Consider the following 3974-nt stretch of genomic DNA (forward strand, 5'->3'; position numbering starts at 1 on the left):
GGATAGCTGGCAGACTGAGGGTGTGCTAGATTTGTGGTTTACCACCTAGCACCCGACTGACTTTGCACAATTTCAAATTAAAACAATATCTCAGCTCTGTGTATATGTGATCGGCTTATTGCACACCAGGTAACGGACCCTAATTTGTCAGACTACACTGTTATCCGAAGTGTTTTGTGCTTGTTTTTTCAGAAGATGAATAACTTCTTTTAGAAGAAAGAAATTTATAAGAGATGGAGCACAAAAAACTCTGGTTTTATGATGTTACAGTATATGGATCTGGGGTACACCTGCCCTGCAAGCCGCAGCATAGTCTGGTGTACACCCAATCTGGCTTCAAACTAGTTAGCTATGGTGCAGGCAGCAGCAGGTCCACACTAGTGTGGAGCTCTGTGTGTGCTAAACATATATTTACCCAGCTTCCTGGGATTTGTATAGCCCACAGAACTGATGCGCGGATAGACTCCACAACTTGTTAAAGTTGTAAAGTAGGTATGCTTTATTCAGCACTGAGGCACATGGGGGATAGCTCCTCCAAAGGCATGCGCACCTCAGCGTCTCGTTTCCCCTTTGCATTTATCCTCTAAGTTATACATATGCATGAGGTTGCACAACACGCCTATACATATTCATGTCCTATCCCAGCTTCGTATTATAATGAGCTAAGAAGTCCTTTGCGCCTGCGCAGTGCCTCCTAGTGGTCGTGGGCGAGAGTCTCAAGATGAAGTAAACGAGTCTTCCTCAAGCCTGAACTTTTCACCTCTAGTCGTTACGCATGCTCCCTGGAGGCTTGGTCATTGTCCAAATGTCCAGAGCCAATTTCAGCTGGCCTAGACATCCAAAGGACGGGAATCAAGTCACGGTCCCTACCTCTTAACAATAGCTACATCCTTACATCTTGTTCTAGCATATATGGCAAGTACGATAAGCATGAGCAAGCAGTAACACTTAAGCAAGCAGCTTGACCTACCTCCCCTGTACATTGGTTAACCCTTCGCATCAGAACTGTGAGGCAAGGCTACTTGCGCTCTGTGCTGCAGCTTTGCTTTCTCTTGGAGTGCAGCTAACCTGCTGCTGATAGCTGAACTAGCTGAAGCTGGCCATTCTTCCTGGCTGTGGCAGAAACAAAGTCCCCTTGCAAGGGACATTACATAATAAGAGTCAAAGGTGCATGAGGGAAATGCTAAATATGTAGGTTAGGTTTGAGGCAATTCAGTTCTTTGCCATGCCATTGTGTGATTGATATGTTGTTCTCACACACACACACACACACCCTCCCCCCCCCCCCCCCCCCCCCCATCTCTTGTGGTTTTGTAGTTGGTTGGCTGGTTTGGATTTTTTTTCCTTTGGCAGCTAAAGGAGTGCATTTGGGCACTGGATCAAGAACATGCACATACTTTTTTCTGGCAAAGCAAATTAACTCAATTTCTTCGATGACAAAATTTAAAAATCAAAAAGGAATGATTCAAAATCTGCTATTAAACTCTTGAGGAAAAGAGAGTTTTTCCACATCACTTTTGCAAACTTTCCATCACTTTTCCAAACATTAAAGACAATCACAGAATTAAGGCCAACTGCCAGCTCCCCCAATCAATCCTGGGGACTGGCATGGTAAAAAAATAAATAAACCAAAACCTAACACTAAACAAAAATCCCAAAAGCTACCTTCCAGGCTCATTCAGAGTTACCATCCATCTCCACCCAGTCTGCAAACAATCTTGCATCTTTGATGCATTAACAGTCATGGGAGTAACTTCAGCTGTAACATATATTTTATTCCTCAAAACAAATGGGCACCCAAAGCCCTGATCAACATTCATATTAATTTTAAATTGTAAACAAAGAATTGCAAGACATATTGACAGAGGAGGACTAAATTTTTTTTTCAGAGATGGTAACCTGACTCATGTTAGACTGCCTCTGTACACATTGCTAATTTACAGGAAATGCAGGGTAACTTAGCTTGATTTTTCATAAATTCTGAGCTAATGTTGTGGTTTAAGCCCAGCTGGTAACTCAGGACCACGCAGCTGTTTGCTCACACTCCACCTTCCCCCTTCCCGGGCAGTATGGGGAGGAGAATTGAAAGAATGTAAACCCCATGGGTTGAGATAAGAACAGTACAATAACTAAAGTATAATACAAAACTGCTACTACTAATACCACCAATAATAATAATGATAAGGAAAATAACAAGGGGAGAGAATAAAAAGGGGAAAGGAAAAAACCTCACACTAAACTCAAGTGATACAACACAAGCAATACCCAGCCTGAACCAAGCAGCAATTGGTCCCTTCTGGGTAACTGCCCCCAGTTTATATACTGGGCATGACATGCTGTGGTATGGAATACCCCTTTGGCTAGTTCAGGTCAGATGTCCTGTCTCTGTTGCCTCCCAGCTTCTTCTGCTCCTCCTTACTGGCAGAGCATGAGAGACTGAAACGCCCTTGATAAGGGTAAGTGCTACTGAGCAAGAACTAAAACATTGGTGTGTTATCAGCATTGTTCTCAGACTAAAGCCAAAACACAGCACTGCACCAGCTACTAGGAAGGAGAAAAAGAACTGTTACAGCTGAACCTAGGACACATTTTCAGAGGGTTGCAACTGAAACCTTGAAACTTTGGCCACAGGAGAGACTCCTGCCAAGACCAGCCACATACTGAACCAAGAATTATTTAAAGTGATTAAGAAAAATATGCCACAGCACCTGGGCTGGTTTTCATTACAGTCCTGAGGTCCCTGCAAGACAGAGATACAGTGCACAAGATAGCTGGAGTCCTACCAAGTAAGATTTTGAATGATTGATTTTCATACAGTAGCAGTTGAAGTTCCTAGCCCTGAAGGTGCCGATACTTCCCAGCTTCTTAGACACTGACCTGTGAATAAAGGCACCAAACTCTGCTCTCAGCTGGAGAGCAGAGCAAGCCTCAGTGTTGTTCCTAAAGCTGGGTTCTTTTAACCTGTGTGCAAAAGCCAATCAACACATTGAGTTATTTGCCTTTATTACGATTCTGTGCAGAAAAGAGTGCCAGGTATCTAACACAGCCAGCACACCTTCTAGGAAACAGGTAAAGTCTTTTATATAAAATGGTAACAAGGAAAGAACCATATAAAATGTGACTGGCTATCCATGCAAGATTTCAAACACGCATGTCTCGGTTTTATCCAGCTTGTTATACCAAGGTGGTCATATATTTACATACAAAATCTCCTCTTAGAGGTGTGGTTAAATATTATAATTATCTAAGGTAACTAAAGATTATACCTTCACCCCTTAAACTATCACTAATTTCTCACCTAACCTTATATCCTGTTATGTTTTTTATTTGAACAATAGTTGACCATAAAATAGGTATTCACAGTATTCTGTTTCTAGGGACTTTCTGCTCCTGCACTCCCATTGCCATGGTCTCAAGACAGGTCATTTATTTTGTACACTTTACCTCCTTTTGACATCATGAGTGTTCCCTTATTAATACAAGCCCTACTTAAAAATAACTGCCTCCATTTCAGTTTTAATCACAGTTTCATATCCATGTGGCAGGTTGCTGTGGAAGGTAGTCCTCCTCGACTGAGGCTGTACACACTGCTGATATTTCTCATGCCAGATCTAGCAGACCTGTAGCCATGCAGGAGTTGGACTGGCCCTGTGACCTGATGTGAAATAATCCCTTCCATCTCCCAAGAATGGTCTATTATGTCTGATCAATAAGTGGCCCAACTCACCATTTATTTTCATGATTGCTAGATCCAACATGAAAGATGTTAGGAACAGAGTTCAGTAAATTGTAAAACTGTATGTCAGATGACCAGTCCCTGTACCAAATCTTTGAAAAGCTGACTTATGTAGAAGGGTGGTAACAGCTGCTTTATATATTTTTATTTTTAAACCATTGTATTAGCTGTAAATTCATCTGTAAATTCATCAACAGATAAAACTACCGGAGTAAGTTAACCTCAGTATTTAGAGGCA

This window comes from Lathamus discolor, assembly GCF_037157495.1.
Source record: "Lathamus discolor isolate bLatDis1 chromosome W unlocalized genomic scaffold, bLatDis1.hap1 SUPER_W_unloc_1, whole genome shotgun sequence".
Lineage (NCBI taxonomy): Eukaryota > Metazoa > Chordata > Aves > Psittaciformes > Psittacidae > Lathamus > Lathamus discolor.